Below are 13,592 nucleotides of genomic sequence, written 5' to 3'. Positions count from 1 at the left end.
TATATATATACATGTGGTTTCCCTCTGTCAGAACATAATCTCCTTGATAGAAGGGATTGTGCCATTTCTGTCTTTGCATCTGTAACACCTGACACACTAGGAACTTAATAAAACTTGTCAATTGGGGCAGCTAGGTGGTGCAGTGGCTAGAGCACTGGTCCTGGAGTCAGTATGTCCTGAGTTCAAATCCGGCCTCAGACACTTGACACTTAGTAGCTGTGTGACCCTGGGCACATTTAACTCCAATTGCCTCACCAAAAAAAAATAATAATAATACTTCTCTCAATTGATTGAGAGGAGTAGCCATTTAGGTCTCCAAAATGAACACCACACACCTATTGTTTCGAGGTGCGTGGATATAAGGAGGTGGTCTACTGGCTAAAAACAAAACAAAACAAAACAAAAACAAAATCCTGACTAGTTTTTCTGGGGCTTTTCAGGACAAAATCCCAACTGGAAATCATCCCTTTAATACTTCAATAGAGTTGTGATGCCATTGTTGGGGGCACACCTTCCATCCATACAGAGCTACCCATCCATAAGACTATAATCTCTGTTTCTTTGCAATGGTCTCTGAGGCATCTGTAAAGTATGGGTGATAATGTTATAGTTCCTAACTCACAGGATTGTTATGGCATACAAAAGAAATAAAGTATGTCAAGGCTTTGCAAACTGTAAAGCTCCACCCCCTAACTCATTTAAATTATGCCTGCCCCAATAGTGCAAAATTCCTGCATAATAACATGGATGTGAGTGTTACCCCTATGTTAAATATGATGGTTTCTTTGAGCTACTTCCTCATCTCTAAAATGAGAAGGTTCGACCAAAATCAATGGCTGCTTTAAACTTTCCTCATTTTGGAGCAGACCTTAAAAGTTTATCTAATCTAACTCTCCATCTTAAGCCTCTTTCTTAAAAGTTCAGATTAGTTGTCTCCCCCGCATCCCAAGCTTTCCCAGATCTCACCTTCCCCACTCCCACTATCAGTTCTGCCCACTTTCTCCTTCCTCAAATTAATTTGTATTTCTCTGTGTCAGTGTTGCACCAGCATCACAAAACATAAGCTCCTGAAGGACTAGAACTGTGTCCGTTTTTAATTTGAAAATAAAGACTGGTTTCATTTTTTTTTCTTTTCATTCCCCAAGACCTAGCACAGTGCCTGACACCTAGTAGAATGGGAACTTAGAATTGATGTAATACAACCCCCTCTTTTTACCGAGAATAGGTACTAATTGCTGATTGATTCAATCACATTACCGACACCTAGAAGAGTGCCTTTCACATAGGAAGCCCTTAATAAATGTTGGCCTGAATTATCTTTTTAGGAAGAAAACAAACAAACAAACAAAAAACCCTCTCCTAAGAAGACCAAAAAAGTCCATCCCTAACTCAATTCAAAAGTCAATTTGTTGTTGTTTTTTTATTGAAGTGTCTTTTCAAAACAATGGGTAATTTTTATTCATTATTTATTAGGGATGCAAAAAAAGATTTAAATAGACATTTTCAACGTTACTGTTTTTATTTGAATGCTAAAAGTTTGGGTTTTTTTTTTGGCATTTTAAAAACTTGCTTTAGTTAGTCCTGAATCAATTACCTTTTTTTTTCTGTACTTTGCAAGAAAGGTAGCTTAGTCCAGATACGTGCAGATATTTACCCATAAAGTCTAAAATGGCTACAGAAGTGAGGTGGAGGGAAGCATATGTCAACTTCTCTAGGCCTTTGTCCTCATCTATAAAGTGAAGAGATTGTATTCAAAGGCCTCTGAGGTCCCTTTTAGCTCTAAATGTATGATATTATGAATTACCTGTGTGACCTTAAATTAAATTTTATGCCCTTGGTGTTCTCATAATACAAAATAAGGGAGTTGAACTAGGAGATGATCTCCAAGCAGAGCAATAACTAGGGTGAGATGGGATAACTGGGGCTTTGTTTCAAGTGCTACAGAATTTAGAAGCCCAAAAAACTTTTAACAAAAGCTAACACAAGCCTAGGGACCTCCACTTTCCCATAAGCGTTGTAAGCAGCAATGTGTTTATGTATAAAAAGGTGAAGGCAGGAGGGGTAGAACCCTCACATTCCCTCCTCACAGGCAGTCCCCCAGCCCCCCACCTGCCAGGAATAATTGTCTTTTGAATACTGACTCTTTTCTTTTCTTCCAGGGATCACATTCCTAAAAACTGCTTCTTCCTTCAATTTACTACTCCACTCTGAGATTTTGTGCCTCCACTCCCTCAACTGTGCTTCTAACTCTCTCAAATAGATTTACTCTCAAGCAGCTGGATGAGGTACCTCATCCTGGACAAATTTAGTTCTGCCACGAGATTCCAAGACCAGTGGGAAGAATAGAAAAAATCCCTTCCTCTGCTACCCTTTAGTATAGATTCAGGGATTATATTCACAAAGTTTCTGCTGGCCAGGATTGATCCAAACTCTCAAGATGAATGGATTGACCCCAGGGATGTCAACCTTGGCTATTTAAAGGCCTCCAGGGATGTGACTAATTTTTAGAGAGCCAATTCTAAGTTCCATTTCAATCATCACTTCTTTTATACTTCATAAAGGGATCATATTTTTACAGTTTGGGCAGCCCTGGGCAAGTCACTTAACCCTATTTGCCTCAGTTTCCTCGTCTGTAAAATGAGTCAGAGAAGGAAAGAGCAAGCCGCTCCAGCATCTTTGCCAAGAAAACTCCAAATTGGGTCATAAAGAGTTGGACACTACTAAAACAACCCAACAACAACATTTTTTACAGTTTAGCACCTTATTAGCATATTAATGCTTCCTTCTGTTACCAGACCTTTTGCTTTTTGTAACATATAGAGGGTAGGATGCAGAAATCAATTAGTCAAAGATAAACTGCCACTTTGCACTATTCTGGACAATAAACATTTTTCATCCATTTGTTTTTTGCTGTGTAGAGAGAGAAGCCAAGTTTTCTTGAATGTGTATCTCATTAGGAAGCATTGCACTTTGGGGGCTCAAGGCAGTCAGCACAGTGTCAGTCACAAGTAGGAGCATATGGAAAAACTCAACATATCATTTGAACTTTACATTGGTTATCTTTCATGACAGCATCAAATACCTTTGGTAAGTATACATCTCCCTGTTTCATGCCTCCCTTAATAATAGTGATTAGAGTGTCACTGAACAATACTACATTTCTGTTGCGGCTTCCTTCAAGGAATCTTTAATGATCCTGACATACGTATGCAAAAAGGCCTGCTATGAGGAAAGCCTCTAAGGAGCCATTTTACTTTGTTGAATCAAATGTGTGTGTTTTTCTTTTTAAATTCAGTCAACAAATAAGCACAGTGGGATCTTGTATTCTCTCTATTTATCAGTCAATTATGTGATGGTAGTGAGACAATGGGGTGTAGTGAATAGACTTTGAGTCAATGGGACTTGGATTCCCAATTCCTCTTAATTCTAGTGCCCTCCCTCAGTTGATTATATCTTATTTATCCTGTATATTGCTTATTTGTACGTATTTGTTTATATGTTCCTCTCCCATCAGGTTATAAGCTCCTCAAGGGCAGGGACTGTTTTTTACCTATCTTGTATCTGCAAAGCTTAGCACAGTGCCTGACACATGATAGGTACCTTATAACTGCTTCTTGATTGACTGACTTGGTAGGTACCGGCAAGCCAAATAACTTCTTAATATCCCAAGCAACTCTCTAAAACACTAAATTTCATAATAACTGCAGATTTGCATTAATAGAAATGCAGATCTGCAGTTATATAAGTGAAATCACAGGTCTGAATAAAAATAAATTTTCTTTTAATAGACTGATGTAGGCTTTCTTTTAATAGGTTTGTGTAAACCCACCTATGGGAAAGCAGGCACATAGGGAGCTCTTGGTGTTTTCTTGATCAATTTAAAAATAGTAATAATATCCATGAATTTTTCTAAGTTCTTGGTATCTTTCTGTTATCTTACAAATTCATCACTCAGTGACCTTAATGTTGTGTCATCTCCAGCATAGATCTCCTCTGTTACACTCAGTCTAGTGTAAGTGCTCTTCCTGTTTTTATTTTCTTCAGGTCCATTTCTATTGCTTCATGGAACACATAACGGACTATGAAATTAGAATCCAAGTATGGCCACTCTACTGGTCATTGATGAAGAATAGTTTAGTGGATAGAGCACCGGCCCTGGAGTCAGGAGGACCTGAGTTCAAATCCGACCTCAGACACATGACACTCACTAGCTGTGTGACCCTGGGCAAGTGACTTAACCCCATTTCCTCATAAAAAAAAAAAGAATAGTTTAGTATTATTAATCTTAACCATTTGTAGAATGTACTACCTATCATTTGTTTGATATCTTCATTCAGTTTCATCTTTAATTATTCCTCCCATGATTTGGCTTAGTTGGGTCTTTTACCATGTTTTCTGTAAATTTGTTTTATCTCTACTGCTTCTCACTTGTATGAAATGATACTGTTCATAGCCTCCCAGCATCCTCCTCAGGATCTTACAAACAAGTTTATATTAGAAATTGTTGTGTTTGTTGACTAAGAGTTTCTAGGCTTTTTTGGTCTCTCTTTTTTTTTTTTGTGGTAACTGATTTACATAAGCTAAACTTCCTTAAGAAATGATCATTTGTCTTCAGGTCTACCCTTTTGTCCATTTCTCATTTTCATAATATTACAAAATATTTGTTAAAGCATTTTGGATGTTCTCAATATTTAAAGGAACCTTGTGATGTATGTTTTTGTGTTAAGATTATCTTCTCATTTATATTTTATAATTAAAATGGTTATACTGGAGTTTCTTACAGTGGGTGATACCTACACTCCTTATCACATACAAGGTAAATTTTGTCTTTGGTAGCTGCCTCCTTCCCTCTTTTGTGGATCCCCTACCCCTTTTGTGTTGGCCAAGTGCTTCCTGTAACACTCTACCTAGGCCAATGATCCATGTGCTCTGGGCCCTTTCCTAATTCCATTTCCTGCCTCAAAAAGCTTTTTTATTCTCTATTCCAATGATATATGTCTTTACTCTCTGATTTCTAAGGTGATAGCTTGATTTGATCAATATAGCAAATCTATGTTGTATTAATAGGTTATAAGGAAGGTCTGGAGGAGGAGTTAGTGGGTAATAATCTAGATTTTTAAAAAGAGAAAGAAAAGAATTTCACTAAAACATGAGAAATACACAGAAGAAAAAAAATTTGGAAAGGAACAAAGGCAAGACAACTTTGTTTTAATTATGTTTAATTTAACATACTTAAAAACACATAGCACTTAACAGTTTAGGGCTTGGTGTATAATCCTCTTCTTTGTTCTTTATATGTGAAAAAGTTTGTGCTCCTTGATGTTTATTAAGTTCATAATAAAAAATATTTTTTTAATTGAGAGAATTATTTCATTACTATTCTCCAAAATGCCATGTGCATTTTAATAATTAGGAGTGGGGGAGGTATTGGCCAGTGTCCTTATGGACATACAGGAAATATGTATATGTCACACATTAGTTATTGTAGAAAGAATGCAGAAATTACTCTCATCCTGAGAAAGTACAAAGTAAAGACTGGTTAAAAGTCTTTGGGCTATAATGTTCCATTCCTAGCATCTCCTCATGCTTCTATTGTCTTTACATATTGATAGCAGAAGAGATACTAAAGAGACGGCAGGATAGGAATTTGCCAACTCACAGATGGCCAATCCAAGTTAACTCCCTTTAGCACAGTTATGTAATTTGTTTTTTTATGTTTATGTAATTTAAAATGTTTTTTAGCATTTTGGGGGATCTTTGAGGTGACATCTACTCTGACCCCCAATCAAATACAAAAGTCTCCCCTATGACGTCCTTGAGAGATGGTTACCTAGTTTTTGCCCTTACTCACTTCCAATGGCAGGTAAATAACTCCTTCTCAAGACAACCCATTCCATTGTTGGAGAAAGAAAATTCTCATCAAGCTGTTTTCCAGGTCTGAAGGTTTCTAACCCTATAATATAGAAATATTAGGTGACATTGGTCACACTGGAAAACATAGCATATATATTTACCTGGAAAATGTACATTAGAGAAACTTAAGGACATGAAAAGCATGCTTTGATTAAATGTAATTGACCAGGCTATAAGAAAAAAATAATGGAACTGGGGAAGGCACTGTGATATAACTATATTCATCAAGGGGATTAGAGGGAAGGGGATTTCCATCTGAAGAGATTAAGATTCTTTAATAAGAAAAGATAAAAGCTATCAAGGAACATGATTGATGTTTATAATTCATGAGTGGTCTGAACAATAAATGCTTATGAGTCCATTTTATTTAAACGGGGTGAATTGGACCTATTCCTCAAATTTAAGAATTCTAGAAGCACTGGGCATCTATTGGAATTTGAGAAGTAAATTTAGGACAATTAAAAGGAAGTTCTACCTTACACAACAGATAATAAAATCGTCCCATGACTAACACTGTGGAAAAAATTAAAAGTATAAACATATAATATACCTTTCAAATTCCATTTATTGTTCCATGACTAATAACAACTAATATTTCTATATTATAAGGTTGGGAACCTTTGTACCTTGAAAATAACTGAGTTGATCTAAGATCTGCTTATCAATTGAGTCTCCTCGAGTCCCTTCATTAAATTATATGGTGAAAAAGACAGGCAACAAAAACAATGAGATGTAGACTTTAAATAATTACATTCATAGATTATAAAGGGGTGAAATCTTGAATTGTTCAAAACTTGACTGACCAATTGCAGATTATAAATGATGTAAAACTTTTTTTGTTGTTGTTCAGTTGTGTCTGATTCTTTGTGACCCCATTTGGGGTTTTCTTGGCAAAGATACTGGAGTAGCTTGTCATTTCCTTCTCTAGCTCATTTTACAGATGAAGAACCTGATTCAAACAGGGTCAAGTGACACAGCTAGTAAGTTTCTCAGTACAGATTTAGAACTCAGGTCTTTTTGACTCCAGGACAGGCCCTCTATCTACTTTGCCACCTAGCTGCCCTGATTGAAATTAGAAATTGCCCATTCACACTTTGTAAATGGTTTAGCTGTTTCAGATTCAAATAAGTCTTGTAAAGGAAGTTAATACTTTATTTCTTTAGAAAGCATGAAGTTATAGCCTTTCCACCCCACACCCAATGTCCTTAAACAGAACAAAAAAAGCTCTGAGAAGGGATTCATCCTTGGCAATTGAAAGCCAGCTATGGAAGAAATATCCAGTTCTTTGAAGGGAATCATTTTGTCATTCTTTGCCTTTTCCCTGTGCCAAAGTACAGTGGAATGGGTGTTGGTGGGGTCTGGGGAAGGGGACAGAATTTCTCTCCCATCTATCCTGTAATCATGGGCTTTTTTTCAGCAGAGCAATTTGCCCAGTAGAAAGCATCCAGCAACCAACAGGCCCAGAGAGTCTAGGGCAGAGTCAAGTTGAGCTTCAAGAGAAGAGGAGGCCCAGGAAGACAAGCTAAGGGACTTGTCCAGCAGATAATTTGCCCTGGGGGAGCAGTGAAGATACCACAAGAAAAGACAGAAGGGTTCTGCAGTGCCTGATACATTATAGAGGGAAAGACAGCATAAACATACAAAAATATATCAGAATACATACAAAATGAATGCAAAGTAGTTTGGAGAAAGAAGGCACTAGCACCTAGGGAAGATCAGAAAAGACTTGATGTGGAAGGTGACATGAGATGAGTTTTGAAGGAAACCCGGGGTTTCACATGTTGAAGGTGAAGAGGAAACACTCTAGGTATGGAGAATAGCTAGTGTAAAGTCAATGAGCCCAGAGACACATAAGGAATAGCAAGTAGTCCTGGATGCCTGGAAGTAGAAGATACAGAGGAGTAACATGTAAGAAGAGTGAGAAGATAAGAAGGGGGCCACATTGTGAAGAAGCACCTGACATCCGCTGAAAATCTGCTTTGCCTGGGAAATTGTGTAGTTCCAATAGATTTAAACCCTAAGTATTTGACCTTAATGTCTGAATCTACACTGACAAATTCCAGATAATGCCTTCCACCCTCTACTTTGCTCAGATTATTAAGACCTGGCCATAGTATAAGTATATTGTAGACCAAAAAATATGTATTAAACATGTCTTTTCCCTCTGTGATGAAGAGAGGTAACAAAGCAGTTTCAAAATAAGGTCATTTGGGATCCTCCAACTGGTACAGCTCTAGAACTTTTATCCCATCTATAATAATAGAATTTGATTACTCAGAATGGGGTGGTGGTAGTAGTGGTGGTAGAAATGGAGGAGGGAGGAAATGGCAGTATGTGATACCAACTGTGTCCTCTGGTGGTTCTACTTTTGTCTTGTCCAAAAAGAAAGTTATATAAAAATAATAAATGCAGCCAGTTCCCAATTATGGTGGGAATAATGAATCCCATGAAGCGCTCGCATTATTTGAATTCCCACTGCATAGTTCTGTTGGGCTGGAACCAATTACCGTATTTTACATAATTATAACTTCAAACAGTGTCCATTTAGAGACATGGAACCACTTCAAAGGACTCATTATTTGCATTAATCAGAACCTAACTATGTTGGCTAAGTGTAACTGTTGAAAAATGTGAAGTAGGTTTCTTCAAAGTATATGTTTCCCAGAAGAACTAATTCTTTATTAAAAAGCAGAAAACAGACATCTCAAAAAAAAAATCTAGCTACAGTTGTAGTTATTTAACTAAATAAAAGTTCTACATAATTGTTTTTGTTTTTTATTATGGTAAAAAATATAGTCATCCCCTTATGGGAGAGTGTTTCCCTTTAAAATGTAGCATGTAGGAGTAAACAACCATAACATTCCTATTTCTGGACTTGATTCATTTTAGCTTCAAGGACTTATCAATCAATCAATGTTTTTTAAGTGGCTACTATGTGCCAGGCACCATACTAAGCAATGGGGATACAAAAAGAGGCAAAAGAAGGTCTTTACATTCAAGGAACTTATAATCTAATGGGGGAGATAACATGATATATGTATGTATGTATCTGTATACACATATATGTATATATATGTATCTGTATATACATATATGTTTATGTATACAAAGCAAGCCATATGCAGGAAAAATAGGAAATAATTAACAGAGGGAAGTCACTAGAATTAAGAGAACTTATTACATTTTCTTCCCATATTTCAAATTTTTTGCTACTTTCTACATGATGCCTTTTCTGCTTCTCAATTCTCCTGGCACCTTGTGTCTCCCTTTCCTTTTGCAGGATATATACATACATACATACATATATATATAAATATATATATATATACACATACACATAGTACATGTACATATATTTTGTACTTACTCATCTATATACATGTTATTTCTCTTATTAGAATGTAAGCTTCTTGAGGCCACTGACTATTTTGTTTTGATCTTTGTATTCCCCAGAACTCAGTATAGTACTTGATACACATAGGTGCTTAATATATGTTTGTTGATTGATTTTTCAAACATATGTAAATGCTTTTGTAATTAAAGTAATATTGGTTCATTTAAAAGTATTGCTGAATTCATTAATCATTATGTTTTTCTTTCTAATCAAAAGGAACATGCAATACTACTATCATTGCATGGAAGTCAGAACTTTTTTTTTTTATTATTAAAAAGGGATCCTGCTCCTCAAAAGGGCTGGGAGCATCTGATCTAGTGGGAAGCAAGGTAATTGTCATTTATCATGGAGGTGTGCTGAAACTAGCTCAAGCTCACATCAGCTCAGGAGGACTGATTGTTAAATTTTCAGTGCAAGCATTTATATATCAGGAATCCGAAAATGCTACAATCAGGCCTTGATTTATTGTTTCGTTGATTGTAGAGACTTAGGAAAGTGGTGGGAAAATGTAAATAATGTAGACTTAATTTAAAAGTTTGTGGAAAGAACTTTTATTTCCTCAGAGAGCTGGTTGTTAAACACTTACCACAAACTCCTACATGTGTAACTATTAAAACAATCTTGGTGAAAATTGAGTATTTGCTTTTGATTGATGAACACCTACCTCTCTTTTCTGGAGTGAGTGCTCTTAATGATGGTTTGTTGATTTGCACTGAAATGCAAGGCAATAGTAAGTCTGTGATCCAGGGTCCCTTGCTCCTTCCTGACACTCAATGCCTGATGGATGGATGAATGGCGATGATTATTTTGGTAATATTCAAAAGAAAAATGAAAAATGATGTTAAAATAATTGTTATAGTAAGCACAGTTTTTAAATTAAAAATGAACATATTTTAAAGAATATATCTTATGCTTATTTCAAATGCCTTATTAAGTGCCTACTATGTGTACAGGGCACAGTGTTAAATACTTGGGGAGATATAAAAGAAATGTTTCTGTTGTAAGTCAGGAATTTTACCTCAGCAAGAAACATTGAACAGATATAACTTGTAAAGGAACAGATATACGCCTGAGGCAAGGACAAACTTCCCAATCATGAGAGTTACCCAAAACTAGAATGGGCTTCCTGGGAAAATAATAGATTCCTCTGCACTTAATGGAAGCGTTTAAACAAAAGATTGTTAGGTGTCGGGTAGAGGGAGTATTTATTGAGTTACAATTTGGTCTGCAAGGCTTCTGAGGTGCCTTCCAACCCTGAGATTCTGTGATATAAATGGTAAGTTTCCCTGTGAGAATGAACTTGGGTGTTAGGGTGTTAAAGGAGGTGAAGCACAGGCTAAGTCATCCAACCAAATGAACAATGGGAGGGAGGCACCTTTTAATGGAGCAGTAAACAAGAATGGGAAGACAAATGAAGTAGTCAGTCCTTTAGTGAGGAGCAGAAAGTATGTCTGTAAGAATCTAAGAAAGCACAGAAGACACAGACTTGTGGGAGGTTAGCCACTGGGCCAAATGGGGATGAGCCGGATGCTTTTGGGGGGACCTCAAAGGACCTGGTGGCATTTCTGCTTGCTTGTTGCCTATCAGGGAATGCAGTGGGATTAGAATCCACCTAATAGCCTGGAAGGGAAATGTGATGGTGGGATAGCTCACTCCCCAGAATTCCTGCAATTTCACATGACGGAGGAAGGGATGGGCTCTTTGAACTGGTCAGAAGCCTGGTTGGCTGGGACCCAGTAGGTTACTGAGCCAAATCACCCATAGACTTGGCCAGCAAGAAGTCCCAAGGGGGTAGTAGCTGACCAGAAGGATGAATCAGTATGTCCCCAGGTCCCTCTCACAGGAATATCTCCACCCTAAAGCAAAGAATGGAGGGCAGGGGCTGTATTTGGTTTCTCTAGTCTCCACAACAATACCTAGTACAGTGAGGGCACCTAGTAGGCACTTCACAAGTCTATTGTATGACTGCATTTCAACCAAGAAGGAAGTAGTCTGGCAAAAACAGCAGCTGTCCAAGACTGTAGAGAAACTATGAGGAGGGGAAGCCATATCTGTACCTGGAGAGATAGATCCCAGGAGAAGACTGGCATCCATGAGGGAAAGGAACTGCAAGTCTGGATGGTTCCCGGGGCCAAACAATCAGTAACAAGATATAATGAACTTAGGGGCTACAAACTATATTCTATGAAGTTGCCTGTTTCAACATCTTTGCTTTTTTCATTAGTAAAAATTCCTTTTGGGAAAAAACAAAAAACAAAAAACAGAACTCCAGATGGGTCTTGGTTGAAATTAGAGAAAAGGCAGCATGAAGTAGAAATACTGAATGAGAGGTGAAGGGGCCTGAGTTCTAGTTCTGACTTTGTCATTAACCAGCTGTGCGACCTATGTGGGTTTAGGGATCTTTATTTATAAGACAAGAAGATTGGACTAGACTGGAGGATCTAATGGCTCCCTTCCAGTTGGTCTGGAATATTGTATGCCTTTATCAAATGAAATAACATTTGCAAAGCACTTCCACAGTGCCTGGCACATAGCACTTGCTTAATAAATTCTTGTTCCCTTCCTCCCTCCACCACCCTTTATTAAGGAGTATTTCACACAGTATAGAAAGGGGGAATCTTCCTAGAAGATACTAGGCTGCTGTTTATACAAATGAAACTAGTGTTCTTTCAATTGTTGTGGTCTTACATACCTACTCATGCATGCTTCTGCAGATACCCTATTTTAATAGGGGCGACAAACATGAAAAAAAAAAACCAAAAACAAACAACTCTCTCTCTGGCATTATTCAGGACAGACTAGAGATTGCATCATTTTAAGTTTACTAGGTCAGCTTTTCCTTGCTTAAACTTTTTTTTTTTTGGCATTTGCTCATTTTTTCCAGGAGAGTGTGTGCAAATTGCTTGTTTAGGCCACATTCCCACACTTTTTTTAGTTGATCCTCATCCTTCCCTTGTAGAAATGTAATATAACTGTATGTCTGATAATACTAAGTTGTGACATTTCTATCAGTTATAGTTACATAGCTTTGGCATTTCAATCATACTTATTTTGAATTCAATCCAGAAGATCTGACAAAGAAAGTTGTGGAACAGCTTAGAAAACTTTATAGATTTCTCAAGTTGGCTTGTTTTTCTGTTCCGTAAATGCTTATACTGATTAATGGCAAAATATCCCATTAACATCTTCATGAATATGCTGTTCTATCCCTACCCAATGTATGAATGTGTTTAACATTTCCTATATACTATGAAAAAAGATCCCTCCCCCCCCCAAGGAACAATAATAGCTTCTTTCAATAAATGACAGCATTGGTTACATTTTCCGCCCTTCAGGGCCCTATTATACATCATATGCTTAATAACAATTGTATGCAGGCTATCCACAGGGATAGTTTAGCCACCAATTAAATGAACCCATCTTTAGAACTAAATGCAGCAATGCTCTAAATTCATAATAACATGTAAGCAGTTTGGAGCCAAATTCTCCAACATCGGATTGTTCTAAAAGAACAATAGATTTCTAGTTAGATGACTGGGCTTGAATTCTGGCTATTCTATGATCTGCTAGGATTACTAGCCATATAACTTCTCTGGGCCTCAGTTTCTTAATCTGAAAAAAAAAAGTGTATGGGGGAGTGGGGAATTAGTCTCACTGATCTCTAGCTCTTAAACCTATAAAATCTTGGGTAATATGAAGGAAGAGAGAATGCTTCCTGATTGTCTAGGAAGGGTTCCCTTCTCCACGACCTTCTTTCTTAGCCTCTGCAATTCTCTTGAAAGCAAAGAGGGCAATCAGTCACATAGGCCACTGGCTACAGGAAAGCAAGTCCTCTGCTCAAACCAGATATAAGCAGAGTGTTAGTAGAGAGAAAAAGGAGGGAGTGTGGTTGGAGAGTTTTCTCCCACTTTGGCTCTGGAGGGCAACCGAGCCATCGACCTTAAGGCATCTCTCATTATCTAGGTCAGCCCAAGGACTCCGGGAATAGAAACAGCATTTCCACAAGCCAAACAACTTCTCTAACTTTCAGCCCAGCCCTGTAGCCATCATCTTGGGAAGTAACCCCTGTGGAGAAGGGACTAACCATCCCCACTTACTGCTAGGTAATTGCTACCTAGAGGGCAGACAAGCTAGCCTAGCTGAAGTGAAAAGTGAAGGTGAAAAAGAGAAAGGGGTGGCATGTGCCAGGCAAGTCAAGACATTGCCACTATCTCCACCACCGCCTCATTGCAAACCCTGATAGAGGTATCTCAGGACCCTAAACCCAAGATCCACTGGAAATAGC

Source organism: Vombatus ursinus, unplaced genomic scaffold, assembly GCF_900497805.2.
Source record: "Vombatus ursinus unplaced genomic scaffold, bare-nosed wombat genome assembly UNPS02009205.1, whole genome shotgun sequence".
Taxonomy (NCBI): Eukaryota; Metazoa; Chordata; class Mammalia; order Diprotodontia; family Vombatidae; genus Vombatus; species Vombatus ursinus.
The sequence above is the reverse complement of the archived record's forward strand: the minus strand, read 5'-3'. Positions refer to the sequence as shown.